We start from the raw sequence: 26,541 nt of genomic DNA on the forward strand, positions 1-26,541 counted from the left end.
TTTCCCGATAGTTCCGGCTAATTCTTTGGCTGGAAACGATTTCGATCCGTGTGAGATCGTCTCCGAAACTTGTTGTAGTATGCGTTGTTTCTTGGCTTCCTGAAGACGGACTGTCATGCTGGCAGTGTCGATAATGAATCCGAGGTATTCCTTGGACTGGTTAGCATCTCCGTCTTTGTCGGATTTTTCGACTTCCAGTATCCATCCCGAAGATTTTAGAACTTTGTAGACGAACGTACGTTGATGTTCTGCTTTGCACTTTGTTTCTGCGACGATTCTGCCGTCGTCCAGATAAATGGAATGTCGAATCCCTTTTTCGTGAATATAGGCGTTCACAGGTTTGAAGAGCTTTGTCAGACAGTGTACAGCTGAGGACAGTCCAAAGGGAAGGTATAAGAAGACAAAATACTGTTTACCACCGTCTGGTTTTGGTATGGCAGCACCTAAATACTTTGTTTGTGACGGGTGAATCCGGACGTGATGGTAGGCCGCCTTGAGATCGTACGTCACTTGGAAGTCCCCTTCTCTTGTTATCTCCAACGACCTCCGAAGATGGGAGAGCACAACTTTTTGTTCCTTTACATACAAGTTGACACATCTGGACCCGTCCCAACAGAGTCTGTTTTTGGTTATACCGTCTCGGCCGAATTTCTTTGATACCGTTAAAGGAGATACGCAGAGCGGCTTCTTGTCTCTGAACTCAATAACTCCACGTTTTTGAAGTTCAGCGACCGCTTGAATAACAAAAGGCATATCTTGCATAGCCGATTTGTTGTTGGCCTCCTCGTAAGCTGGAGGTGATTCAACGAAAGGGATTACATATCCCTGGGTTAATACGTCCATAACCCATTCACCGGCCTGTAGGTCATTCTGCCAGAAAGCCCTGACATCTTCTGAATGGATTGAACCAGGATAGAACTCTATCACAGGAGTGCTCTTTTGTTGAGCAAAACTCTCGTCTGGCCTCGGGCTGTCTTCCTCCGCAACATGCCGTCCCGTGTCAGAGGCACCAGTGTCTACCAGTTCACTGCAGTAGTTGAACACAAATAATAAAAAATTCCGTATAAGTCTCCTGTACAACACATTTATTGTTTATTGACTCATTAGTAGTAGACAGCGGAATGTTTACTTGTGTTGCTTTGGACATTGTTTGAAAAAATGTCCCGGTTGCCCGCAGAGATGACATTTGAATTCCGACTTGTCTGGTCGTTTTCCGTCTCTCGTGTTCCCACCTCGACCTCCGTGTCCATAGCCACCACCACCGTGTCCATGGCCACCACGTCCGGTAGATTGGTAGGGTCCATGATCCGATCGGCTTAAAGAGTAGTCGCCGTGGTAGGATGCGCCACCTTTGTAGCGTTTTGATCGGCTGCCGTGTCTCTCTTTTTCTCTCTCACGTTCACGTTTCTCGCGGTCCATCTTCTTCTCCCGCTCTTCCAACACCTTTGCCAGTTCCGGGTCCAGGAACTCACCAGCCTTTCGTCGTGCAAGCTTGTCGGCAGTTTCTTGATCGTATTTGCGCCAAACTTGTAGTACAAAGAGGCTATCTCGCATGGATTCATCTGATTTTCGGAACTCGGCAAGAGTATTCATGGCTGCTTGTTTCGTGACGCCGGCGGGCATTGTATTGATCAAGGCTATTGATGTAAGGATTCCATTTTGAAGAGGCAGCAGGGCCTTTTGTGTAGCTTCCAGTTGCTGCAATAGACAAACAAATAACAGTTGTTGTCATTGGAGAATTCCATATTTACAGTAAACAAGCATCTTATGACTAAAGATCTTGGCTATATCCTATGATCGGATAGAAACGTTTCTCAGAGATTGGATCGGTGGTGTTTCTCTCTTGGCTCATGTCTGGTTACATGCAGTCCGACTGTTGGTGTAATTCTCTCAAACCATGGCTGTGTACATGCGTTTAATTCCCGGTTCATGTCTGGTTACATGCAGCTTTAGTTTAAAAAGATCGGTTGAAAACAACGTCGAAGTATCTGTCAATTACTGTAACCCATGGCTGAATACATGCGGTCGGTCCTGGCTCATGTCTGATTACATGCAGCTCACAGGTTAAAAAAGAATCGATGGAAAACATCGTCAAAGTAATCTACAATTACTGCAACCCATGGCTGAATACATGCGGTTGAGTCTTGGCTCATGTCTATTACATGCAGCACAATTAGTGAAAGGATAAGTGGAATCATGACCACAAATTATTTGATTTTCTCAGACATAACGTTCGTTAAGCACGTTAGGTTCTGACATTTTTCGGCAACGGGCCCATGTTGGCTAATTAAAGCACCGGCGGAAAGGTAATGCTTTTCTCGATCTACATTAAAAAATTTGAATTTATTTGACGCCACTTGCCTATTCGGCGTTGGTTAAAATGAACTTAGTTGCTGAAAATAAAGGTAAAAGATACAGCAGCCAAACAAACGACAATGCAATACTCATGGCTGGGACATGCAATATGAAATATCACGTAGTCGTGTCGTCGTTGTTGGCTAAAATTTTAATAAATTTTAATTGGCTCATGACTGGTTACATGCAGCCTATCATGTCCCGTCAGTGACGTACAATTCTTCCAGGTGAACGATTTGCATTTAAAATTCTTATTACCTCACGGAGAACTTTTTCACGATCCGGAACGGCCTCGATGAATCCCGCCAATCTAGCTCTGGCAGTGGCCAAATCTTCTGCCGTGAGAGTTTCCCAGTCCTTTGGGAAAAAGGGTTTCGCCATAGTAGCACTTTTTCTTCGAGTTCAATGTCAAGTTAATCCAAGTATGTTGATTTTCACTAAATTGAAGGACTGTAACACAATTTCACGTGTTTCCCCGGCCGGGACTTGCTTGTGAATAGTTGTCTGCTACAGTGTTGGAAACACTGTTGCCAGATAGTCTTATATAAGTCTATATGGTTACAACCATTCACTTCATAGAAAAGTGATCACATTGCACGCATGGGTTCGAATCCCATCCTCGTCGAAAGGAGTAGTTAGGGATATTGGCAACTGTAACGCACTCCAATTGCTATGCAGTAATCAGGGGTTTCGGCATATCAATGTAGAAACTTAGTGTTCAAGCCACGGTAGGACATTTATCATGGTTCTATGGTGTAAAGGTTAGCACTTCAGACTCGGACTCTGACAATCTGAGTTCAAATCTCAGTAGGAGCTATTTTAACAGATGGCGAGATCGTTGCAAGAAAGGCCAGTCAAGACTTTTTCCCACAGTGCAACCCTTTCATTTAGAGTTTATGCATTGCGTTGCTGATGGATTAGGTTACTTGATTATGATGAGTTTTTCTACAACAGTACATTATTACGCCAGGCTGTCGGAGGGTGCTGTACATGTTCGTTGCAAATCGTTATTTCTTCAAGTCATCGCCATTGCCACTTCAAAGTATGTCTGTTTGCATCCATCCCCAAATACATCCGAAGGACACTATATCTTGCAAACAGCCTACAATTAGATAACAACACTTTCGTACTGGCGAGCACAACCCCATCGAAGTAAAAACCATAATCGACGTAAACACCACAACCCTTTCTATCCTTTTCAAAACGAAACACAGTTTAGTATTTTGCTCCGTCTAAATTTGGACTTGAATTTTTACAAGAGGTAAAATGACATAAATGCCCCGAGTGAGGTTCGAACTCACGACCTCGAGATTATGAGACTCGCGCGCTGCCTACTGCGCTATCGAGGCGACCGCTGTCATTGAACGCTATAACAAAATGGAACCAAGTGTCTTCCTTGAAACGCAAGTAAATCGAGCTTGCCAGGAGTCGAACCTGGAATCTCCTGATCCATAGTCAGGCGCGTTATCCATTGCGCCACAAACCCACGTTAAACTACGAACATTACTAAATTTAAGAAATAACTATTTGTTTTGGACAGAAAGTGATCAGGTTTGAATCATATCTTTACTAGTGAAGTCATGTTTTTAAGCCTTCAACATGAATTGGATTTATTATTACTGTTCATACGATTTTCAGTGAATTGTTGATAAGGAGATTAAAACAGCCCGGTTAGCTCAGACGGTAGAGCGCGGGACTTTTAATCCTGAGGTCGAGGGTTCAAGTCCCTCATCGGGCGTGAAACGTAGGTTGTGTACTAGATATGTGGTGATGTTCGATACGGTATAGTTATCCTGTAATTGGCTGGTGCAGATAAACTGAGATAATCTGACTTTACATAAAAAACGTGAACAAGGAAAAAAATGCCGACAAGGTGACCGAGCGGTTAAGGGGATGGACTGCTAATCCATTGTGCATTGCACGCATGGGTTCAAATCCCATCCTCGTCGAAAGGAGTAGTTAGGGATATTGGCAACTGTAACGCACTCCAATTGCTATGCAGTAATCAGGGGTTTCGGCATATCAATGTAGAAAATTAGTGTTCAAGCCACGGTAGGACATTTATAATGGTTCTATGGTGTAATGGTTAGCACTTCAGACTCTGACTCTGACAATCTGAGTTCAAATCTCAGTAGGACCTATTTTAACAGATGGCGAGATCGTTGCAAGAAAGGACAGTCAAGACTTTTTCCCACAGTGCAACCCTTTCATTTAGAGTTTATGCATTGCGTTGCTGATGGATTAGGGTACTTGGTTATGATGAGTTTTTCTACAACAGTACATTATTACGCCAGGCTGTCGGAGGGTGCTGTACATGTTCGTTGCAAATCGTTATTTCTTCAAGTCATCGCCATTGCCACTTCAAAGTATGTCTGTTTGCATCCATCCCCAAATACATCCGAAGGACAGTATATCTTGCAAACAGCCTACAATTAGATAACAACACTTTCGTACTGGCGAGCACAACCCCATCGAAGTAAAAACCATAATCGACGTAAACACCACAGCCCTTTCTATCCTTTTCAAAACGAAGCACAGTTTAGTATTTTGCTCCGTCTAAATTTGGACTTGAATTTTTACAAGAGGTAAAATGACATAAATGCCCCGAGTGAGGTTCGAACTCACGACCTCGAGATTATGAGACTCGCGCGCTGCCTACTGCGCTATCGAGGCGACCACTGTCATTCAACGCTATAACAAAATGGAACCAAGTGTCTTCCTTGAAACGCAAGTAAATCGAGCTTGCCAGGAGTCGAACCTGGAATCTCCTGATCCGTAGTCAGGCGCGTTATCCATTGCGCCAAAAAACCCACATTAAACTACGAACATTACTAAATTTAAGAAATAACTATTTGTTTTGGACAGAAAGTGATCAGGTTTGAATCATGTCTTTACTAGTGAAGTCATGTTTTTAAGCCTTCAACATGAATTGGATTTATTATTACTGTTCATACGATTTTCAGTGAATTGTTGATAAGGAGATTAAAACAGCCCGGTTAGCTCAGACGGTAGAGCGCGGGACTTTTAATCCTGAGGTCGAGGGTTCAAGTCCCTCATCGGGCGTGAAACGTAGGTTGTGTACTAGATATGTGGTGATGTTTGATACGGTATAATTATCCTGTAATTGGAAGGTGCAGATAAACTGAGATAATCTGACTTTACATAAAAAACGTTAACAAGGAAAAAAATGCCGACGAGGTGACCGAGCGGTTAAGGTGATGGACTGCTAATCCATTGTGCATTGCACGCATGGGTTCGAATCCCATCCTCGTCGAAAGGAGTAGTTAGGGATATTGGCAACTGTAAAGCACTCCAATTGCTATGCAGTAATCAGGGGTTTCGGCATATCAATGTAGAAACTTAGTGTTCAAGCCACGGTAGGACATTTATCATTGTTCTATGGTGTAATGGTTAGCACTTCAGACTCTGACTCTGACAATCTGAGTTCAAATCTCAGTAGGACCTATTTTAACAGATGGCGAGATCGTTGCAAGAAAGGCCAGTCAAGACTTTTTCCCACAGTGCAACCCTTTCTTTTAGAGTTCATGCATTGCGTTGCTGATGGATTAGGGTACTTGGTTATGATGAGTTTTTCTACAACAGTACATTATTACGCCAGGCTGTCGGAGGGTGCTGTACATGTTCGTTGCAAATCGTTATTTCTTCAAGTCATCGCCATTGCCACTTCAAAGTATGTCTGTTTGCATCCATCCCCAAATACATCCGAAGGACACTATATCTTGCAAACAGCCTACAATTAGATAACAACACTTTCGTACTGGCGAGCACAACCCCATCGAAGTAAAAACCATAATCGACGTAAACACCACAACCCTTTCTATCCTTTTCAAAACGAAGCACAGTTTAGTATTTTGCTCCGTCTAAATTTGGACTTGAATTTTTACAAGAGGTAAAATGACATAAATGCCCCGAGTGAGGTTCGAACTCACGACCTCGAGATTATGAGACTCGCGCGCTGCCTACTGCGCTATCGATGCGACCACTGTCTTTGAACGCTATAAATAAAATGGAACCAAGTGTCTTCCTTGAAACGCAAATAAATCGAGCTTGCCAGGAGTCGAACTTGGAATCTCCTGATCCGTAGTCAGGCGCGTTATCCATTGCGCAAAAAAACACACGTTAAACTACGAACATTACTAAATTTAAGAAATAACTATTTGTTTTGGACAGAAAGTGATCAGGTTTGAATCATGTCTTTACTAGTGAAGTCATGTTTTTAAGCCTTCAACATGAATTGGATTTATTATTACTGTTCATACGATTTTCAGTGAATTGTTGATAAGGAAATTAAAACAGCCCGGTTAGCTCAGACGGTAGAGCGCGGGACTTTAAATCCTGAGGTCGAGGGTTCAAATCCCTCATCGGGCGTGAAACGTAGGTTGTGTACTAGATATGTGGTGATGTTCGATACGGTATAATTATCCTGTAATTGGATGGTGCAGATAAACTAAGATAATCTGACTTTACATGTAAAACGTTAACAAGGAAATAAATGCCGACGAGGTGACCGAGCGGTTAAAGTGATGGACTGCTAATCCATTGTGCATTGCACGCATGGGTTCGAATCCCATCCTCGTCGAAAGGAGTAGTTAGGGATATTGGCAACTGTAACGCACTCCAATTGCTATGCAGTAATCAGGGGTTTCGGCATATCAATGTAGAAACTTAGTGTTCAAGCCACGGTAGGACATTCATCATGGCTATGGTGTAATGGTTAGCACTTCAGACTCTGACACTGACAATCTTAGTTCAAATCTCAGTAGGACCTATTTTAACAGATCGCGAGATCGTTGCAAGAAAGGCCAGTCAAGACTTTTTCCCACAGTGCAACCCTTTCTTTTAGTAAACTCTAAATTGCGTTGCTGATGGATTAGGGTACTTGGTTATGATGAGTTTTTCTACAACAGTACATTATTACGCCAGGCTGTCGGAGGGTGCTGTACATGTTCGTTGCAAATCGTTATTTCTTCAAGTCATCGCCATTGCCACTTCAAAGTATGTCTGTTTGCATCCATCCCCAAATACATCCGAAGGACACTATATCTTGCAAACAGCCTACAATTAGATAACAACACTTTCGTACTGGCGAGCACAACCCCATCGAAGTAAAAACCATAATCGACGTAAACACCACAACCCTTTCTATCCTTTTCAAAACGAAGCACAGTTTAGTATTTTGCTCCGTCTAAATTTGGACTTGAATTTTTACAAGAGGTAAAATGACATAAATGCCCCGAGTGAGGTTCGAACTCACGACCTCGAGATTATGAGACTCGCGCGCTGCCTACTGCGCTATCGAGGCGACCACTGTCATTCAACGCTATAACAAAATGGAACCAAGTGTCTTCCTTGAAACGCAAGTAAATCGAGCTTGCCAGGAGTCGAACCTGGAATCTCCTGATCCGTAGTCAGGCGCGTTATCCATTGCGCCAAAAAAACCCACGTTAAACTACGAACATTACTAAATTTAAGAAATAACTATTTGTTTTGGACAGAAAGTGATCAGGTTTGAATCATGTCTTTACTAGTGAAGTCATGTTTTTAAGCCTTCAACATGAATTGGATTTATTATTACTGTTCATACGATTTTTAGTGAATTGTTGATAAGGAGATTAAAACAGCCCGGTTAGCTCAGACGGTAGAGCGCGGGACTTTTAATCCTGAGGTCGAGGGTTCAAATCCCTCATCGGTCGTGAAACGTAGGTTGTGTACTAGATATGTGGTGATGTTCGATACGGTATAATTATCCTGTAATTGGATGGTGCAGATAAACTGAGATGATCCGACTTTACATGAAAAACGTTAACAAGGAAATAAATGCCGACGAGGTGACCGAGCGGTTAAGGTGATGGACTGCTAATCCATTGTGCATTGCACGCATGGGTTCGAATCCCATCCTCGTCGAAAGGAGTAGTTAGGGATATTGGCAACTGTAAAGCACTCCAATTGCTATGCAGTAATCAGGGGTTTCGGCATATCAATGTAGAAACTTAGTGTTCAAGCCACGGTAGGACATTTATCATTGTTCTATGGTGTAATGGTTAGCACTTCAGACTCTGACTCTGACAATCTGAGTTCAAATCTCAGTAGGACCTATTTTAACAGATGGCGAGATCGTTGCAAGAAAGGCCAGTCAAGACTTTTTCCCACAGTGCAACCCTTTCTTTTAGAGTTCATGCATTGCGTTGCTGATGGATTAGGGTACTTGGTTATGATGAGTTTTTCTACAACAGTACATTATTACGCCAGGCTGTCGGAGGGTGCTGTACATGTTCGTTGCAAATCGTTATTTCTTCAAGTCATCGCCATTGCCACTTCAAAGTATGTCTGTTTGCATCCATCCCCAAATACATCCGAAGGACACTATATCTTGCAAACAGCCTACAATTAGATAACAACACTTTCGTACTGGCGAGCACAACCCCATCGAAGTAAAAACCATAATCGACGTAAACACCACAACCCTTTCTATCCTTTTCAAAACGAAGCACAGTTTAGTATTTTGCTCCGTCTAAATTTGGACTTGAATTTTTACAAGAGGTAAAATGACATAAATGCCCCGAGTGAGGTTCGAACTCACGACCTCGAGATTATGAGACTCGCGCGCTGCCTACTGCGCTATCGATGCGACCACTGTCTTTGAACGCTATAACAAAATGGAACCAAGTGTCTTCCTTGAAACGCAAATAAATCGAGCTTGCCAGGAGTCGAACTTGGAATCTCCTGATCCGTAGTCAGGCGCGTTATCCATTGCGCCAAAAAACCCACGTTAAACTACGAACATTACTAAATTTAAGAAATAACTATTTGTTTTGGACAGAAAGTGACCAGGTTTGAATCATGTCTTTACTAGTGAAGTCATGTTTTTAAGCCTTCAACATGAATTGGATTTATTATTACTGTTCATACGATTTTGAGTGAATTGTTGATAAGGAGATTAAAACAGCCCGGTTAGCTCAGACGGTAGAGCGCGGGACTTTTAATCCTGAGGTCGAGGGTTCAAGTCCCTCATCGGGCGTGAAACGTAGGTTGTGTACTAGATATGTGGTGATGTTCGATACGGTATAATTATCCTGTAATTGGATGGTGCAGATAAACTGATATAATCTGACTTTACATGAAAAACGTTAGCAAGGAAAAAAGTCCGACGAGGTGACCGAGCGGTTAAGATGATGGACTGCTAATCCATTGTGCATTGCACGCATGGGTTCGAATCCCATCCTCGTCGAAAGGAATAGTTAGGGATATTGGAAACTGTAACGCACTCCAATTGCTATGCAGTAATCAGGGGTTTCGGCATATCAATGTAGAAACTTAGTGTTCAAGCCACGGTATGATTTCCATCAAGGTTTTATGGTGTAATGGTTAGCACTTTAGACTCTGACTCTGACAATCTGAGTTCAAATCTCAGTAGGACCTATTTTAACAGATGGCGAGATCGTTGCAAGAAAGGCCAGTCAAGACTTTTTCCCACAGTGCAACCCTTTCATTTAGAGTTTATGCATTGCGTTGCTGATGGATTAGGGTACTTGGTTATGATGAGTTTTTCTACAACAGTACATTATTACGCCAGGCTGTCGGAGGGTGCTGTACATGTTCGTTGCAAATCGTTATTTCTTCAAGTCATCGCCATTGCCACTTCAAAGTATGTCTGTTTGCATCCATCCCCAAATACATCCGAAGGACACTATATCTTGCAAACAGCCTACAATTAGATAACAACACTTTCGTACTGGCGAGCACAACCCCATCGAAGTAAAAACCATAATCGACGTAAACACCACAACCCTTTCTATCCTTTTCAAAACGAAGCACAGTTTAGTAATTTGCTCCGTCTAAATTTGGACTTGAATTTTTACAAGAGGTAAGATGACATAAATGCCCCGAGTGAAGTTCGAACTCACGACCTCGAGATTATGAGACTCGCGCGCTGCCTACTGCGCTATCGAGGCGACCACTGTCATTGAACGCTATAACAAAATGGAACCAAGTGTCTTCCTTGAAACGCAAGTAAATCGAGCTTGCCAGGAGTCGAACCTGGAATCTCCTGATCCGTAGTCAGGCGCGTTATCCATTGCGCCAAAAAACCCACGTTAAACTACGAACATTACTAAATTTAAGAAATAACTATTTGTTTTGGACAGAAAGTGATCAGGTTTGAATCATGTCTTTACTAGTGAAGTCATGTTTTTAAGCCTTCAACATGAATTGGATTTATTATAACTGTTCATACGATTTTCAGTGAATTGTTGATAAGGAGATTAAAACAGCCCAGTTAGCTCAGACGGTAGAGCGCGGGACTTTTAATCCTGAGGTCGAGGGTTCAAATCCCTCATCGGGCGTGAAACGTAGGTTGTGTACTAGATATGTGGTGATGTTCGATACGGTATAATTATCCTGTAATTGGATGGTGCAGATAAACTGAGATAATCTGACTTTACATGAAAAACGTTAACAAGGAAAAAAATGCCGACGAGGTGACCGAGCGGTTAAGGTGATGGACTGCTAATCCATTGTGCATTGCACGCATGGGTTCGAATCCCATCCTCGTCGAAAGGAGTAGTTAGGGATATTGGCAACTGTAACGCACTCCAATTGCTATGCAGTAATCAGGGGTTTCGGCATATCAATGTAGAAACTTAGTGTTCAAGCCACGGTAGGACATTTATCATGGTTCTATGGTGTAATGGTTAGCACTTCAGACTCTGACTCTGACAATCTGAGTTCAAATCTCAGTAGGACCTATTTTAACAGATGGCGAGATCGTTGCAAGAAAGGCCAGTCAAGACTTTTTCCCACAGTGCAACCCTTTCTTTTAGTAAACTCTAAATTGCGTTGCTGATGGATTAGGGTACTTGGTTATGATGAGTTTTTCTACAACAGTACATTATTACGCCAGGCTGTCGGAGGGTGCTGTACATGTTCGTTGCAAATCGTTATTTCTTCAAGTCATCGCCATTGCCACTTCAAAGTATGTCTGTTTGCATCCATCCCCAAATACATCCGAAGGACACTATATCTTGCAAACAGCCTACAATTAGATAACAACACTTTCGTACTGGCGAGCACAACCCCATCGAAGTAAAAACCATAATCGACGTAAACACCACAACCCTTTCTATCCTTTTCAAAACGAAGCACAGTTTAGTATTTTGCTCCGTCTAAATTTGGACTTGAATGTTTACAAGAGGTAAAATGACATAAATGCCCCGAGTGAGGTACGAACTCACGACCTCGAGATTATGAGACTCGCGCGCTGCCTACTGCGCTATCGAGGCGACAACTGTCTTTGAACGCTATAACAAAATGGAACCAAGTGTCTTCCTTGAAACGCAAGTAAATCAAGCTTGGCAGGAGTCGAACCTGGAATCTCCTGATCCGTAGTCAGGCGCGTTATCCATTGCGCCAAAAAACCCACGTTAAACTACGAACATTACTAAATTTAAGAAATAACTATTTGTTTTGGACAGAAAGTGACCAGGTTTGAATCATGTCTTTACTAGTGAAGTCATGTTTTTAAGCCTTCAACATGAATTGGATTTATTATTACTGTTCATACGATTTTCAGTGAATTGTTGATAAGGAGATTAAAACAGCCCGGTTAGCTCAGACGGTAGAGCGCGGGACTTTTAATCCTGAGGTCGAGGGTTCAAATCCCTCATCGGTCGTGAAACGTAGGTTGTGTACTAGATATGTGGTGATGTTCGATACGGTATAATTATCCTGTAATTGGATGGTGCAGATAAACTGAGATGATCCGACTTTACATGAAAAACGTTAACAAGGAAATAAATGCCGACGAGGTGACCGAGCGGTTAAGGTGATGGACTGCTAATCCATTGTACATTGCACGCATGGGTTCGAATCCCATCCTCGTCGAAAGGAGTAGTTAGGGATATTGGCAACTGTAAAGCACTCCAATTGCTATGCAGTAATCAGGGGTTTCGGCATATCAATGTAGAAACTTAGTGTTCAAGCCACGGTAGGACATTTATCATTGTTCTATGGTGTAATGGTTAGCACTTCAGACTCTGACACTGACAATCTTAGTTCAAATCTCAGTAGGACCTATTTTAACAGATCGCGAGATCGTTGCAAGAAAGGCCAGTCAAGACTTTTTCCCACAGTGCAACCCTTTCTTTTAGTAAACTCTAAATTGCGTTGCTGATGGATTAGGGTACTTGGTTATGATGAGTTTTTCTACAACAGTACATTATTACGCCAGGCTGTCGGAGGGTGCTGTACATGTTCGTTGCAAATCGTTATTTCTTCAACTCATCGCCATTGCCACTTCAAAGTATGTCTGTTTGCATCCATCCCCAAATACATCCGAAGGACACTATATCTTGCAAACAGCCTACAATTAGATAACAACACTTTCGTACTGGCGAGCACAACCCCATCGAAGTAAAAACCATAATCGACGTAAACACCACAACCCTTTCTATCCTTTTCAAAACGAAGCACAGTTTAGTATTTTGCTCCGTCTAAATTTGGACTTGAATGTTTACAAGAGGTAAAATGACATAAATGCCCCGAGTGAGGTACGAACTCACGACCTCGAGATTATGAGACTCGCGCGCTGCCTACTGCGCTATCGAGGCGACAACTGTCTTTGAACGCTATAACAAAATGGAACCAAGTGTCTTCCTTGAAACGCAAGTAAATCAAGCTTGGCAGGAGTCGAACCTGGAATCTCCTGATCCGTAGTCAGGCGCGTTATCCATTGCGCCAAAAAACCCACGTTAAACTACGAACATTACTAAATTTAAGAAATAACTATTTGTTTTGGACAGAAAGTGACCAGGTTTGAATCATGTCTTTACTAGTGAAGTCATGTTTTTAAGCCTTCAACATGAATTGGATTTATTATTACTGTTCATACGATTTTCAGTGAATTGTTGATAAGGAGATTAAAACAGCCCGGTTAGCTCAGACGGTAGAGCGCGGGACTTTTAATCCTGAGGTCGAGGGTTCAAATCCCTCATCGGTCGTGAAACGTAGGTTGTGTACTAGATATGTGGTGATGTTCGATACGGTATAATTATCCTGTAATTGGATGGTGCAGATAAACTGAGATGATCCGACTTTACATGAAAAACGTTAACAAGGAAATAAATGCCGACGAGGTGACCGAGCGGTTAAGGTGATGGACTGCTAATCCATTGTACATTGCACGCATGGGTTCGAATCCCATCCTCGTCGAAAGGAGTAGTTAGGGATATTGGCAACTGTAAAGCACTCCAATTGCTATGCAGTAATCAGGGGTTTCGGCATATCAATGTAGAAACTTAGTGTTCAAGCCACGGTAGGACATTTATCATTGTTCTATGGTGTAATGGTTAGCACTTCAGACTCTGACACTGACAATCTTAGTTCAAATCTCAGTAGGACCTATTTTAACAGATCGCGAGATCGTTGCAAGAAAGGCCAGTCAAGACTTTTTCCCACAGTGCAACCCTTTCTTTTAGTAAACTCTAAATTGCGTTGCTGATGGATTAGGGTACTTGGTTATGATGAGTTTTTCTACAACAGTACATTATTACGCCAGGCTGTCGGAGGGTGCTGTACATGTTCGTTGCAAATCGTTATTTCTTCAACTCATCGCCATTGCCACTTCAAAGTATGTCTGTTTGCATCCATCCCCAAATACATCCGAAGGACACTATATCTTGCAAACAGCCTACAATTAGATAACAACACTTTCGTACTGGCGAGCACAACCCCATCGAAGTAAAAACCATAATCGACGTAAACACCACAACCCTTTCTATCCTTTTCAAAACGAAGCACAGTTTAGTATTTTGCTCCGTCTAAATTTGGACTTGAATTTTTACAAGAGGTAAAATGACATAAATGCCCCGAGTGAGGTTCGAACTCACGACCTCGAGATTATGAGACTCGCGCGCTGCCTACTGCGCTATCGAGGCGACAACTGTCTTTGAACGCTATAACAAAATGGAACCAAGTGTCTTCCTTGAAACGCAAGTAAATCAAGCTTGCCAGGAGTCGAACCTGGAATCTCCTGATCCGTAGTCAGGCGCGTTATCCATTGCGCCAAAAAACCCACGTTAAACTACGAACATTACTAAATTTAAGAAATAACTATTTGTTTTGGACAGAAAGTGACCAGGTTTGAATCATGTCTTTACTAGTGAAGTCATGTTTTTAAGCCTTCAACATGAATTGGATTTATTATTACTGTTCATACGATTTTCAGTGAATTGTTGATAAGGAGATTAAAACAGCCCGGTTAGCTCAGACGGTAGAGCGCGGGACTTTTAATCCTGAGGTCGAGGGTTCAAGTCCCTCATCGGGCGTGAAACGTAGGTTGTGTACTAGATATGTGGTGATGTTCGATACGGTATAATTATCCTGTAATTGGATGGTGCAGATAAACTGATATAATCTGACTTTACATGAAAAACGTTAGCAAGGAAAAAAGTCCGACGAGGTGACCGAGCGGTTAAGGTGATGGACTGCTAATCCATTGTGCATTGCACGCATGGGTTCGAATCCCATCCTCGTCGAAAGGAATAGTTAGGGATATTGGAAACTGTAACGCACTCCAATTGCTATGCAGTAATCAGGGGTTTCGGCATATCAATGTAGAAACTTAGTGTTCAAGCCACGGTATGATTTCCATCAAGGTTTTATGGTGTAATGGTTAGCACTTTAGACTCTGACTCTGACAATCTGAGTTCAAATCTCAGTAGGACCTATTTTAACAGATGGCGAGATCGTTGCAAGAAAGGCCAGTCAAGACTTTTTCCCACAGTGCAACCCTTTCTTTTAGAGTTTATGCATTGCGTTGCTGATGGATTAGGGTACTTGGTTATGATGAGTTTTTCTACAACAGTACATTATTACGCCAGGCTGTCGGAGGGTGCTGTACATGTTCGTTGCAAATCGTTATTTCTTCAACTCATCGCCATTGCCACTTCAAAGTATGTCTGTTTGCATCCATCCCCAAATACATCCGAAGGACACTATATCTTGCAAACAGCCTACAATTAGATAACAACACTTTCGTACTGGCGAGCACAACCCCATCGAAGTAAAAACCATAATCGACGTAAACACCACAACCCTTTCTATCCTTTTCAAAACGAAGCACAGTTTAGTATTTTGCTCCGTCTAAATTTGGACTTGAATTTTTACAAGAGGTAAAATGACATAAATGCCCCGAGTGAGGTTCGAACTCACGACCTCGAGATTATGAGACTCGCGCGCTGCCTACTGCGCTATCGAGGCGACAACTGTCTTTGAACGCTATAACAAAATGGAACCAAGTGTCTTCCTTGAAACGCAAGTAAATCGAGCTTGCCAGGAGTCGAACCTGGAATCTCCTGATCCGTAGTCAGGCGCGTTATCCATTGCGCCAAAAAACCCATGTTAAACTACGAACATTACTAAATTTAAGAAATAACTATTTGTTTTGGACAGAAAGTGATCAGGTTTGAATCATGTCTTTACTAGTGAAGTCATGTTTTTAAGCCTTCAACATGAATTGGATTTATTATTACTGTTCATACGATTTTCAGTGAATTGTTGATAAGGAGATTAAAACAGCCCAGTTAGCTCAGACGGTAGAGCGCGGGACTTTTAATCCTGAGGTCGAGGGTTCAAATCCCTCATCGGGCGTGAAACGTAGGTTGTGTACTAGATATGTGGTGATGTTCGATACGGTATAATTATCCTGTAATTGGATGGTGCAGATAAACTGAGATAATCTGACTTTACATGAAAAACGTTAACAAGGAAAAAAATGCCGACGAGGTGACCGAGCGGTTAAGATGATGGACTGCTAATCCATTGTGCATTGCACGCATGGGTTCGAATCCCATCCTCGTCGAAAGGAGTAGTTAGGGATATGAGCAACTGTAACGCACTCCAATTTCTATGCAGTAATCAGGGGTTTCGGCATATCAATGTAGAAACTTAGTGTTCAAGCCACGGTAGGACATTTATCATTGTTCTATGGTGTAATGGTTAGCACTTCAGACTCTGACACTGACAATCTTAGTTCAAATCTCAGTAGGACCTATTTTAACAGATCGCGAGATCGTTGCAAGAAAGGCCAGTCAAGACTTTTTCCCACAGTGCAACCCTTTCTTTTAGTAAACTCTAAATTGCGTTGCTGATGGATTAGGGTACTTGGTTATGATGAGTTTTTCTACAACAGTACATTATTACGCCAGGCTGTCGGAGGGTGCTGTACATGTTCGTTGCAAATCGTTATTTCTTCAAGTCATCGCCATTGCCACTTCAAAGTATGTCTGTTTGCATCCATCCCCAAATACATCCGAAGGACACTATATCTTGCAAACAGCCTACAATTAGATAACAACACTTTCGTACTGGCGAGCACAACCCCATCGAAGTAAAAACCATAATCGACGTAAACACCACAACCCTTTCTATCCTTTTCAAAACGAAGCACAGTTTAGTATTTTGCTCCGTCTAAATTTGGACTTGAATTTTTACAAGAGGTAAAATGACATAAATGCCCCGAGTGAGGTTCGAACTCACGACCTCGAGATTATGAGACTCGCGCGGTGCCTACTGCGCTATCGAGGCGACAACTGTCTTTGAACGCTATAACAAAATGGAACCAAGTGTCTTCCTTGAAACGCAAGTAAATCAAGCTTGCCAGGAGTCGAACCTGGAATCTCCTGATCCGTAGTCAGGCGCGTTATCCATTGCGCCAAAAAACCCACGTTAAACTACGAACATTACTAAATTTAAGAAATAACTATTTGTTTTGGACAGAAAGTGACCAGGTTTGAATCATGTCTTTACTAGTGAAGTCATGTTTTTAAGCCTTCAACATGAATTGGATTTATTATTACTGTTCATACGATTTTCAGTGAATTGTTGATAAGGAGATTAAAACAGCCCGGTTAGCTCAGACGGTAGAGCGCGGGACTTTTAATCCTGAGGTCGAGGGTTCAAGTCCCTCATCGGGCGTGAAACGTAGGTTGTGTACTAGATATGTGGTGATGTTCGATACGGTATAATTATCCTGTAATTGGATGGTGCAGATAAACTGATATAATCTGACTTTACATGAAAAACGTTAGCAAGGAAAAAAGTCCGACGAGGTGACCGAGCGGTTAAGGTGATGGACTGCTAATCCATTGTGCATTGCACGCATGGGTTCGAATCCCATCCTCGTCGAAAGGAATAGTTAGGGATATTGGAAACTGTAACGCACTCCAATTGCTATGCAGTAATCAGGGGTTTCGGCATATCAATGTAGAAACTTAGTGTTCAAGCCACGGTATGATTTCCATCAAGGTTTTATGGTGTAATGGTTAGCACTTTAGACTCTGACTCTGACAATCTGAGTTCAAATCTCAGTAGTACCTATTTTAACAGATGGCGAGATCGTTGCAAGAAAGGCCAGTCAAGACTTTTTCCCACAGTGCAACCCTTTCTTTTAGAGTTTATGCATTGCGTTGCTGATGGATTAGGGTACTTGGTTATGATGAGTTTTTCTACAACAGTACATTATTACGCCAGGCTGTCGGAGGGTGCTGTACATGTTCGTTGCAAATCGTTATTTCTTCAAGTCATCGCCATTGCCACTTCAAAGTATGTCTGTTTGCATCCATCCCCAAATACATCCGAAGGACACTATATCTTGCAAACAGCCTACAATTAGATAACAACACTTTCGTACTGGCGAGCACAACCCCATCGAAGTAAAAACCATAATCGACGTAAACACCACAACCCTTTCTATCCTTTTCAAAACGAAGCACAGTTTAGTAATTTGCTCCGTCTAAATTTGGACTTGAATTTTTACAAGAGGTAAGATGACATAAATGCCCCGAGTGAAGTTCGAACTCACGACCTCGAGATTATGAGACTCGCGCGCTGCCTACTGCGCTATCGAGGCGACCACTGTCATTGAACGCTATAACAAAATGGAACCAAGTGTCTTCCTTGAAACGCAAGTAAATCGAGCTTGCCAGGAGTCGAACCTGGAATCTCCTGATCCGTAGTCAGGCGCGTTATCCATTGCGCCAAAAAACCCACGTTAAACTACGAACATTACTAAATTTAAGAAATAACTATTTGTTTTGGACAGAAAGTGATCAGGTTTGAATCATGTCTTTACTAGTGAAGTCATGTTTTTAAGCCTTCAACATGAATTGGATTTATTATTACTGTTCATACGATTTTCAGTGAATTGTTGATAAGGAGATTAAAACAGCCCAGTTAGCTCAGACGGTAGAGCGCGGGACTTTTAATCCTGAGGTCGAGGGTTCAAATCCCTCATCGGGCGTGAAACGTAGGTTGTGTACTAGATATGTGGTGATGTTCGATACGGTATAATTATCCTGTAATTGGATGGTGCAGATAAACTGAGATAATCTGACTTTACATGAAAAACGTTAACAAGGAAAAAAATGCCGACGAGGTGACCGAGCGGTTAAGGTGATGGACTGCTAATCCATTGTGCATTGCACGCATGGGTTCGAATCCCATCCTCGTCGAAAGGAGTAGTTAGGGATATGAGCAACTGTAACGCACTCCAATTTCTATGCAGTAATCAGGGGTTTCGGCATATCAATGTAGAAACTTAGTGTTCAAGCCACGGTAGGACATTTATCATGGTTCTATGGTGTAATGGTTAGCACTTCAGACTCTGACTCTGACAATCTGAGTTCAAATCTCAGTAGGACCTATTTTAACAGATGGCGAGATCGTTGCAAGAAAGGCCAGTCAAGACTTTTTCCCACAGTGCAACCCTTTCTTTTAGTAAACTCTAAATTGCGTTGCTGATGGATTAGGGTACTTGGTTATGATGAGTTTTTCTACAACAGTACATTATTACGCCAGGCTGTCGGAGGGTGCTGTACATGTTCGTTGCAAATCGTTATTTCTTCAAGTCATCGCCATTGCCACTTCAAAGTATGTCTGTTTGCATCCATCCCCAAATACATCCGAAGGACACTATATCTTGCAAACAGCCTACAATTAGATAACAACACTTTCGTACTGGCGAGCACAACCCCATCGAAGTAAAAATTATAATCGACGTAAACAACACAACCCTTTCTATCCTTTTCAAAACGAAGCACAGTTTAGTATTTTGCTCCGTCTAAATTTGGACTTGAATTTTTACAAGAGGTAAGATGATGACATAAATGCCTCGAGTGAGGTTCGAACTCACGACCTCGAGATTATGAGATTCCCGCGCTGCCTACTGCGCTATCGAAGGAACGCTATTACAAAATGGAACCAAGTGTCTTCCTTGAAACGCAAGTAAATCGAGCTTGCCAGGAGTCGAACCTGGAATCTCCTGATCCGTAGTCAGGCGCGTTATCCATTGCGCCAAAAAACCCACGTTAAATTACGAACATTACTAAATTTAAGAAATAACTATTTGTTTTGGACAGAAAGTGATCAGGTTTGAATCATGTGTAATAACTTACGCTGCGTGATGGCGTAAATTACTAACATAAGAATAAAAATATAAAAGAAGATTCTACTAAAGACTTGTATTTACCGCATGATTACACTATACGAGAATGCTGGACAATCGATGGTACGTCTGGTCAAATACAGTTGAGGAGAGTGGAGATAAGATGAAAGGAAGAGTCTGGTCGGTGAGAGAATTTCAGATAGGGTAGAATCAAGTAGTGTAGAGGAAGAACAGTTTAGACGGGATGAACTGGCGTAACTGAACTGCCGGACTGACTGTAACGACTGCCACGACTTTTTACTTGCTAGTTCTATTTATTACATTTTGAAATGTTGAAGAATGGGGTGCATTTTTAGTAGCGTCAGCTTTTGACCTTGGCTTTTTCATGAACAAAGAGGCATTTTTAGAAAGGCATAAGGTTTAAATTGTCCCGGAAGTTATGGGTCTAGTTTGTGTCGGTTACTCTTGGCCTTGACTCTTTTCAATAGCGAGGGTGACTTTAGAAAGTCAAGTGTCCCTTTTTTACCTGCTATGAGTCTGGCGGAATCCTTACATCACTCCCCCTCCTCTTTTGTTGCGTCCCGCAACAATTAATCTTGGCTTCCGAATTTTTTGAACATCAATTGAATGTGATTCCTTGCTTACGACTAGGGACACGATGTCATGGATACAATTTCCCATGACTGTAGACTTCGTCAGTTTCGTGCTCCCAAGTTGAACCATATAGCAGGCATTCTTTTTGGTAATCATTATGTAGTTCTAGCCTTTTAATTGGGTATTGAATGTAGACTCGCTTTTTGCATGGCCTTAACTTCCACAAGCTAGACCTTACTCTTCACATAACAGAAAAGAAAGAACGCGTCGTAGTAAAAAAATTGGGCAAAGAGTAAAAGAAAAAATTTCTAATGATATGGAAAGGAAGCACTGTTGCAAAATTATACAATGTCATGTGGATATTTTTATTGAGGTCTTGGTCGTCTGGGAATGAAAGCCTCGCCTTCTGGGCCGTATTGGGGGCGTGGTTGACGTGGTTGTCTCGGTTTCTTCCTTCTTGGGGGTACTGATGATTGTTCTGAGGCTGTTGATCGGGATGAATATGTGTCGGCAAGTGGCATGATGATTACTGGCGCAGGTGTGGCTGCTGCGGTAATGGCGGGTTGAGTTCTTTTGAAGCAGTTCATTTTTAGGATTTTTGACATGATTGGGAAGGTTTTGAGAAGGAGGGACCCGACGCTGCAGAATCTAACTGCTATTACTGAAATCATTCCGAGCCCTGAAACGGCTCCAAAGCTTTTTAACCACCCTCCCACTTTCGCGACAAAGTCTACGTGGGGGGCATCGCTATGGTGAATAAGTACGTTAGAAGTCAAGAGATCACGAGAGTTATCTTCCGCGTGATGTTCGTGAATAGTGGCCAGAATGTCTGCCATTACTGACGCATGGCTGAGGGGGCTATTTTGAGATTCTGGATGCATTTGTAAGAGGGTTGCTAATGTATTATCTGCTTCGTGTTTTTCTGTGTCAATTAATTGTCTGCCTTGTACTGGAATATTGGCAAACACCGGAGTCCATTCTCCGTTTCTTTAAGCGTGGGTTTTCCCATTAAAATTAACAAAATTAGAAAACCAGTAGCAGTCGGAAAAGGGTATGAGTTCCCAGCCTTCAATTGATATAGTGGAATTTTCGTATATCGGTTGTGGACCACACTTTGTGAATTGGGTATCAAATGTTACATTATACGCACGACATTGCATTACTGAAGCTTGCACCCTGTGAGCGATTAATTTAGTAAATCTTGGGAGATTAAGGTGAGTTGCTGCTAACCAGCCATTATATTGGGCACTAACGATTACACTGTTATGATTCATTTTCCGATTTTCGCATTGTAGACGTCTGATTTGTCGTGCAAGTCTATTCTCGTATTCTAACGCAATATCCCTGATATATTGGATATGGGCGGCTGCTTCTATTTCGGCTTTCAACGTGGGAGCGACTTGTGTCTCGTTTCTTACTGCTGTTTTATTAGTCGTTATTTCAGGTGATGCTGTTACATTACTGATTTCAAATTCTCCGGTCGGAGGAAAATTGTTAATGGAGATCAATATTTTATCCATTCCCATTACGCTTTGTAGCTGGCGTTTTCCACAATATGAGAGCATGGTGGTGTTAACTAGGTAATCCGTCTGGCTGGTTTGGTCGTGTAAACGTTTGACGATGGGATTACTAGTTTTGTATAGGTATCCGTCACCTCCTCTTACTATTTTAAGCTCACAATCTTTACGCTCTTTATAGGAATTATCCCAAACCAAAGTTACGAGATTGATGGTGGCTGAGCCGTTTAGGTGACCAGGAAGTGATCCCAGGGGTGAATTGATCGTACAATTGTCGCACTCTGTTTCAAGAGCCACTTCTTTAATTTCACAATTCCTTATCGTACCTTCAATGGTTCGCAACCATGAAGGAAATACCCATGGATGTTTCTCGAATACAAATTGATGTGGGCCTTTTTGGTACATGGTATTGCCATCGCACTTCCTTAATTCTTTCATTTCTTGGCATGCCTCTACGGTTGCACTGACTGGCCATTTGCTTTCGGTACGGTGGACCCAACCGAAAAAATCAGTGTGTAGCGTACGAACGGTGTTCCAAACGCTACATTGAAAACCCGGAAATCATTTAACTTCAGGTAAATGGGATAAGAGGGTATACACGACAGGTTTTGGGGGGGGATGGGTCGTCCGTTCCGATGAGGCAGTCCTCGTCGCCGAAATCAAGGAATCCCTTCATTTTCGACTGGCTACAGTCGCATACCGTGACGTTCATCGCCACTGCCATATGTAGACAGATGAAGAGTACTATTAAAAATATACTGGAGAAAGGAAAGAGGACAAATTGAATTTTTCGAACTGTGATACATTATGTCATGCATTTTTATAGTTAACTGTACTCCGTCAATAACTTATTGATCGGTCGCATAATATTGGAAAATAATTAATTAATAATAAAAATGGCTGCTCAGTAGCGAACGTTCCGCTCAATCTGAACGAAATAACTCGTATTTCGTTCGGGATAACAAAAATGTAAACCAAGGATGGTTTTTTCTTTTGTTTCCTCGATGCGTTTAGCCGTTCGTGAGTTATTCACGAAAAACAGATTTCTCCGCTATAACATATGTGTCGCAGTGGTGGGCGGAGCCTTAGAGCCTTCCTTTTTCCGACCAGCGCTAAATTCAAATTTTTCGGAATTTTTGTAAAAAACTCCCGCACGCACTCTCTTATCTGCACGAGACAATGTTTGTTCTGTTCGGGAATGATAATTGAGTGAGTACAGAAATTTTCACAATTTTCCTAGCACACAAAATTGTTTCGCGAAAATCGCGTTTTAACATAAGCAATGAGATACAAGGGAAATTTCAAAAAAATCGTTTTTTCTTCCGAACGCGTCATACGATCTGGGCCAAACCGAGTTCGTCCCGTTCAGAAACGTAAAATCGAACCCTTTGGGCGAGTTTTCCATTATTTTTGCCGTATTTTCAGTCGTTCGTGAGATATTCACGAAAAACCGATTCCTGCACGTATAATTGGTGCGTGGTGGGTAGAGGCTTCTAAGCTTACTATTCTCTCAACCCGCGCTAAATTCAAATTTTTTTGGAATTTTTGTTAATAACTCCCGCACGCACAATCTCACTCGAACCAGACAATGTTTGTTCTGTTCGGGAATGATAATTGAGCGTGTGTAGTAATTTTCACAATTTTCCTAGTACACAAAATTGTTTCGCGAAAATCGCGTTTTAACATAAGCAACGAGATAATGGAGAAATTTCAAAAAATAGTTTTTTCTTCTGAACGCGTCATACGTTCTGGACGAAACAGGTATTATCCCGTTCAAAATCGAAAAACGGGATCTCTGGGCGAGTTTTCTATTATTTTGGCCGTATTTCCAGTCGTTCGTGAGATATTCACGAAAAACGGATTTAGGCACGTATTATTGTTATCCGGTAGGCAGAGCTTCATTTTTTAATGTTTCAAGACGTCGTCTGCTACTGATCTGTTGATCGTGTTGTGAATTTTTGTTTACTTTCTCATTTTATAGTTTCATCATTTTTGTTTGTTTTTCTTCCCACAGCCTTTGAATTTATCTCTTTCGGGAGTTTCTTTTGCCTATTTTTTTACTTAAGCTTGTATTCAGTTTCTTAATTTGTTTTTGTTTCATTCTCTTTTTGTAGGTAGTTTGTTTACCTTGAGGTATTGGATTTATCAACAGTGTTTACCCTGTTGGCCGTAAGTTGCGAGTTAATATTTTAAATTTTTTAAAGCAGGAAGTGTGTGGTAGAGATTCCACCCCGTCCGGTCTGGTTATAAGCATTAACCGATAAAAGGCTTGGTCCCTAAATATATCAGCTCGTAAGCTCAGATCCAAGGTGATCTCTCTCCCCTTCGTGAGCGAGTGGCAAGGCCAGTGCCTCTGATCCGTTCTTGTGTCGCGGGCTTCTGCGGAAGTTAACCCAGAAACCTTTTGGTGGAGACCTTGAGGGGATCGGACTCTGGTTACTCCACTCACGCTCCGAGTGGGGATATGAGTGAACCAGCGATATTGTAGTTTAAGTTCTGACGCCGTGTTCGTCAGTTTGCCGTCCTTCCCAGTGTCGAAAAGGATTTCTACTTTGTAAAATTAAGCTTGTTTTTCGTTTCTTTGTTTTGAAAATTTGAATAAAGCTTTCATTGCCTCTGACTTGTCGTCAGATGGCATTTGTTGCTTTTTTGAAAAAATAAAAATTGGAAGTTTATTACAAAACTTTCCTCGCCTCTGATTTGTCGTCAGATTGCGTTTGTAGGGATAAAAAATAAAAATTTATAGTTGATAAAAATCTTTCTTCGCCTCTGACTTGTCGTCAGATGGCGCATGTGGGAAAGAAATAAAAATTGAAAGTTTGTTTACAAAAAATTTTCTTCGCCTCTGACTTGTCGTCAGATGGCGTATGTGAACAATAAAAATAGAGATTGAAAGTAAAAAAATTTTCTTCGCCTCTGACTTGTCGTCAGATGGCGCATGTTAAAAAATAAAAATTGAAATTGAAAGTAAAAAAAATTTTCTTCGCCTCTGACTTGTCGTCAGATGGCGCATGTTAAAAAATAAAAATTGAAATTGAAAGTAAAAAAAAATTTTCTTCGCCTCTGACTTGTCGTCAGATGGCGCATGTTAAAAAATAAAAATTGAAATTGAAAGTAAAAAAAAATTTTCTTCGCCTCTGACTTGTCGTCAGATGGCGTATGTTAAAAAAATCAAAAATAGGAATTTTGAAAGTAAAAAAAAATTTCTTCGCCTCGGACTTGTAATATGGCGATTGATTAAAATAAATCGTTTTAGTTCATTGACATTCATTGACAATCCTCCATTTTCATTTTTATTAGTTCTTTGGATAAAAATAATTTCCAGCCCCGTTGATATCTTGTGATGTATCCATCACTTTCGCTCTTCCTAGAACGAGCGAGGCCCATGGCTCTTGATCACGTGTTTCCACATTTCTCAGAATAGCCACCAGGTAGTAAAATAACGCATTTATCCACTGCTGCGGAAAGCGCGGAACAAGTGGAGGGTTAATTAGTGGCGAAGTGAGTGGAAAGGAGTAAAAAACGGAAAAAAGTAAATTGCAAGGAGGTCGATTCTGATAGTTAAAAAATTTTTTTGACGCTACTCAAATTCTTCCCTTGCCTCCGGCTTGTTGTCAGAGACGCTTCTTTTAATAAGCTCATAAATTTCTCTTTATTTATTCGTTCTTTCTTCCTTTTCGATTTTTTTTAGCTCTCTCTTTACTTCTTCTCCTGATCAAATTCCAACATTTATTTTTTTTTTCTCCTTTTATTGTTTTTACCTCAAAAGAAAAATAGATGCGATTGGCAATAATAAAAAAAACAGAAAAAACAACAAGTTTGATGGAATTACTCCTCGTCGTGAGGGTTTAAAGGGCCCGGCTGGAATTCCTCTTCTATAGGACAGTCTTTTATCTCATGGCCCCTTTGCCGACAAGAATAGCAAAGGCGTCTTTCGTTCCTGGATTGTGGCTCTTCATCGTCCCGTCGTGAACGTTTCGGCTCCGGCTCTCCTTTTTCTTCGGTTGGCGTCGGTGGTCTGCGTTGTAGTGGGTTGACGTCGAGAATCTGGTCAAACAATTCTTGGGCCGTTGCCCAATTCTCCCACTCGATCGCATGGTCCAGTTTGTGTCGGAGTCGTATGGTGTGGTTGTCTTGCACTCGCGGGTCTTGACGGTTCAGGGCCATTTTGTGGCTCTCTCCCGGTTGAATAACAATTCCCGCCGCCATGGTGTACTTCTGGTAGAATGTCCGGATGTGTGGTTGTCGGCAGGCTTCATCCGACAATTCCACCGGCATCTGGATTGTTATCCCCCGGTTGTTCAAGGTTCGGAGCCGTGACGACCGGTCCCGAACCTCTTTAAACTTGGGGATATTCACGTCGCAGTCGGGGAAGAAAAGGCTCCCGTTGAAGTCGGTAAGGCCGGCCTCCTTGCGAGCCGTCCATTCCTTGGCGTGCATGATGGTCCAAGCCATCGGGACCACTCCCGAGAAGCCGTCGGCACGCGCTTCCCAGAAGTGGCAACTGTCACAGGTGAAGATGTTACGTTCTTCTTTTTCTTCCTCTCCTTCTTCCTCTTCCTCTTGGTTTGGGAAGGAATAGAAGACTCTTTTCCCAATCTGGCGACAACTGAAGTC

At 41.9% G+C, this 26,541-nt stretch overlaps 38 non-coding genes across 38 annotated transcripts; 25 read left to right on the plus strand and 13 right to left on the minus strand.

Annotated features, from left to right (window-relative positions):
* Nucleotides 1-3,631: 3,631 nt before the first annotated feature.
* Trnam-cau lies at nt 3,632-3,704 on the minus strand. The gene has a single exon. It is a non-coding gene; the product is annotated as a tRNA-Met (tRNA).
* Nucleotides 3,705-3,768: 64 nt separating this feature from the next.
* Nucleotides 3,769-3,841, minus strand: Trnah-aug. Its single transcript has one exon. It is a non-coding gene; the product is annotated as a tRNA-His (tRNA).
* A 179-nt stretch (nt 3,842-4,020) lies between these two features.
* On the plus strand, nt 4,021-4,093 carry Trnak-uuu. Its single transcript has one exon. It is a non-coding gene; the product is annotated as a tRNA-Lys (tRNA).
* A 129-nt stretch (nt 4,094-4,222) lies between these two features.
* Nucleotides 4,223-4,304, plus strand: Trnas-gcu. Its single transcript has one exon. It is a non-coding gene; the product is annotated as a tRNA-Ser (tRNA).
* Nucleotides 4,305-4,423: 119 nt separating this feature from the next.
* Trnaq-cug lies at nt 4,424-4,495 on the plus strand. The gene has a single exon. It is a non-coding gene; the product is annotated as a tRNA-Gln (tRNA).
* Nucleotides 4,496-4,955: 460 nt separating this feature from the next.
* Trnam-cau lies at nt 4,956-5,028 on the minus strand. The gene has a single exon. It is a non-coding gene; the product is annotated as a tRNA-Met (tRNA).
* A 317-nt stretch (nt 5,029-5,345) lies between these two features.
* Trnak-uuu lies at nt 5,346-5,418 on the plus strand. Its single transcript has one exon. It is a non-coding gene; the product is annotated as a tRNA-Lys (tRNA).
* A 129-nt stretch (nt 5,419-5,547) lies between these two features.
* Nucleotides 5,548-5,629, plus strand: Trnas-gcu. Its single transcript has one exon. It is a non-coding gene; the product is annotated as a tRNA-Ser (tRNA).
* Nucleotides 5,630-6,280: 651 nt separating this feature from the next.
* Trnam-cau lies at nt 6,281-6,353 on the minus strand. Its single transcript has one exon. It is a non-coding gene; the product is annotated as a tRNA-Met (tRNA).
* A 520-nt stretch (nt 6,354-6,873) lies between these two features.
* Nucleotides 6,874-6,955, plus strand: Trnas-gcu. The gene has a single exon. It is a non-coding gene; the product is annotated as a tRNA-Ser (tRNA).
* A 650-nt stretch (nt 6,956-7,605) lies between these two features.
* Nucleotides 7,606-7,678, minus strand: Trnam-cau. The gene has a single exon. It is a non-coding gene; the product is annotated as a tRNA-Met (tRNA).
* A 520-nt stretch (nt 7,679-8,198) lies between these two features.
* Nucleotides 8,199-8,280, plus strand: Trnas-gcu. Its single transcript has one exon. It is a non-coding gene; the product is annotated as a tRNA-Ser (tRNA).
* A 651-nt stretch (nt 8,281-8,931) lies between these two features.
* Trnam-cau lies at nt 8,932-9,004 on the minus strand. The gene has a single exon. It is a non-coding gene; the product is annotated as a tRNA-Met (tRNA).
* A 317-nt stretch (nt 9,005-9,321) lies between these two features.
* On the plus strand, nt 9,322-9,394 carry Trnak-uuu. Its single transcript has one exon. It is a non-coding gene; the product is annotated as a tRNA-Lys (tRNA).
* A 128-nt stretch (nt 9,395-9,522) lies between these two features.
* On the plus strand, nt 9,523-9,604 carry Trnas-gcu. Its single transcript has one exon. It is a non-coding gene; the product is annotated as a tRNA-Ser (tRNA).
* Nucleotides 9,605-9,723: 119 nt separating this feature from the next.
* On the plus strand, nt 9,724-9,795 carry Trnaq-cug. The gene has a single exon. It is a non-coding gene; the product is annotated as a tRNA-Gln (tRNA).
* Nucleotides 9,796-10,255: 460 nt separating this feature from the next.
* On the minus strand, nt 10,256-10,328 carry Trnam-cau. The gene has a single exon. It is a non-coding gene; the product is annotated as a tRNA-Met (tRNA).
* Nucleotides 10,329-10,645: 317 nt separating this feature from the next.
* Nucleotides 10,646-10,718, plus strand: Trnak-uuu. Its single transcript has one exon. It is a non-coding gene; the product is annotated as a tRNA-Lys (tRNA).
* A 129-nt stretch (nt 10,719-10,847) lies between these two features.
* Nucleotides 10,848-10,929, plus strand: Trnas-gcu. Its single transcript has one exon. It is a non-coding gene; the product is annotated as a tRNA-Ser (tRNA).
* A 119-nt stretch (nt 10,930-11,048) lies between these two features.
* On the plus strand, nt 11,049-11,120 carry Trnaq-cug. Its single transcript has one exon. It is a non-coding gene; the product is annotated as a tRNA-Gln (tRNA).
* Nucleotides 11,121-11,581: 461 nt separating this feature from the next.
* Nucleotides 11,582-11,654, minus strand: Trnam-cau. The gene has a single exon. It is a non-coding gene; the product is annotated as a tRNA-Met (tRNA).
* A 519-nt stretch (nt 11,655-12,173) lies between these two features.
* Trnas-gcu lies at nt 12,174-12,255 on the plus strand. Its single transcript has one exon. It is a non-coding gene; the product is annotated as a tRNA-Ser (tRNA).
* A 652-nt stretch (nt 12,256-12,907) lies between these two features.
* Nucleotides 12,908-12,980, minus strand: Trnam-cau. The gene has a single exon. It is a non-coding gene; the product is annotated as a tRNA-Met (tRNA).
* Nucleotides 12,981-13,499: 519 nt separating this feature from the next.
* Nucleotides 13,500-13,581, plus strand: Trnas-gcu. The gene has a single exon. It is a non-coding gene; the product is annotated as a tRNA-Ser (tRNA).
* A 652-nt stretch (nt 13,582-14,233) lies between these two features.
* Trnam-cau lies at nt 14,234-14,306 on the minus strand. The gene has a single exon. It is a non-coding gene; the product is annotated as a tRNA-Met (tRNA).
* Nucleotides 14,307-14,623: 317 nt separating this feature from the next.
* Trnak-uuu lies at nt 14,624-14,696 on the plus strand. The gene has a single exon. It is a non-coding gene; the product is annotated as a tRNA-Lys (tRNA).
* Nucleotides 14,697-14,824: 128 nt separating this feature from the next.
* Nucleotides 14,825-14,906, plus strand: Trnas-gcu. The gene has a single exon. It is a non-coding gene; the product is annotated as a tRNA-Ser (tRNA).
* Nucleotides 14,907-15,025: 119 nt separating this feature from the next.
* Trnaq-cug lies at nt 15,026-15,097 on the plus strand. The gene has a single exon. It is a non-coding gene; the product is annotated as a tRNA-Gln (tRNA).
* Nucleotides 15,098-15,557: 460 nt separating this feature from the next.
* Nucleotides 15,558-15,630, minus strand: Trnam-cau. Its single transcript has one exon. It is a non-coding gene; the product is annotated as a tRNA-Met (tRNA).
* Nucleotides 15,631-15,947: 317 nt separating this feature from the next.
* Nucleotides 15,948-16,020, plus strand: Trnak-uuu. The gene has a single exon. It is a non-coding gene; the product is annotated as a tRNA-Lys (tRNA).
* Nucleotides 16,021-16,149: 129 nt separating this feature from the next.
* Trnas-gcu lies at nt 16,150-16,231 on the plus strand. Its single transcript has one exon. It is a non-coding gene; the product is annotated as a tRNA-Ser (tRNA).
* Nucleotides 16,232-16,883: 652 nt separating this feature from the next.
* Trnam-cau lies at nt 16,884-16,956 on the minus strand. Its single transcript has one exon. It is a non-coding gene; the product is annotated as a tRNA-Met (tRNA).
* A 317-nt stretch (nt 16,957-17,273) lies between these two features.
* Nucleotides 17,274-17,346, plus strand: Trnak-uuu. The gene has a single exon. It is a non-coding gene; the product is annotated as a tRNA-Lys (tRNA).
* A 128-nt stretch (nt 17,347-17,474) lies between these two features.
* Nucleotides 17,475-17,556, plus strand: Trnas-gcu. The gene has a single exon. It is a non-coding gene; the product is annotated as a tRNA-Ser (tRNA).
* Nucleotides 17,557-18,207: 651 nt separating this feature from the next.
* Trnam-cau lies at nt 18,208-18,280 on the minus strand. Its single transcript has one exon. It is a non-coding gene; the product is annotated as a tRNA-Met (tRNA).
* A 317-nt stretch (nt 18,281-18,597) lies between these two features.
* On the plus strand, nt 18,598-18,670 carry Trnak-uuu. Its single transcript has one exon. It is a non-coding gene; the product is annotated as a tRNA-Lys (tRNA).
* Nucleotides 18,671-18,799: 129 nt separating this feature from the next.
* Trnas-gcu lies at nt 18,800-18,881 on the plus strand. The gene has a single exon. It is a non-coding gene; the product is annotated as a tRNA-Ser (tRNA).
* Nucleotides 18,882-19,000: 119 nt separating this feature from the next.
* Nucleotides 19,001-19,072, plus strand: Trnaq-cug. The gene has a single exon. It is a non-coding gene; the product is annotated as a tRNA-Gln (tRNA).
* Nucleotides 19,073-26,541: the final 7,469 nt, after the last annotated feature.

Source organism: Daphnia pulicaria, chromosome 7 (assembly GCF_021234035.1).
Source record: "Daphnia pulicaria isolate SC F1-1A chromosome 7, SC_F0-13Bv2, whole genome shotgun sequence".
NCBI classification, from domain to species: Eukaryota; Metazoa; Arthropoda; class Branchiopoda; order Diplostraca; family Daphniidae; genus Daphnia; species Daphnia pulicaria.